Genomic DNA, 364 nt, shown 5'->3' with positions numbered 1-364 from the left:
TCGTTGACGAAAACGGTTCCTAGAGGAAAAACCATATTTTCTAATGGAATCTTCTCTAAGTCCATTATACTTAAACCCACCAAGTTTATTAGCCTAGCCTATCTTCAACAATGTCGGCCTATCCTCCCCAAAACTTAAAATTAGGTTTGTTCGTAACTTTCTTCGACATAGGACTCATTTCATGTCAAGACTTGACATCGATGTATTTAGTATGCAATGATCCCCTTCATATCCTGAAACAAAGCTCCTAGACTCCTCTAAAGTGTAAGCCTCCCTGGCTTCAGCAAACATGCGGAGAGGTTTAAAAGATTTGATTTTTCTAACTATGTCATGAAAGTACACTTATTTTTTTGGTCAAAGATCC

Source organism: Capsella rubella, unplaced genomic scaffold, assembly GCF_000375325.1.
Source record: "Capsella rubella cultivar Monte Gargano unplaced genomic scaffold, Caprub1_0 scaffold_2, whole genome shotgun sequence".
Classification (NCBI taxonomy): domain Eukaryota; kingdom Viridiplantae; phylum Streptophyta; class Magnoliopsida; order Brassicales; family Brassicaceae; genus Capsella; species Capsella rubella.
The sequence above is the reverse complement of the archived record's forward strand: the minus strand, read 5'-3'. Positions refer to the sequence as shown.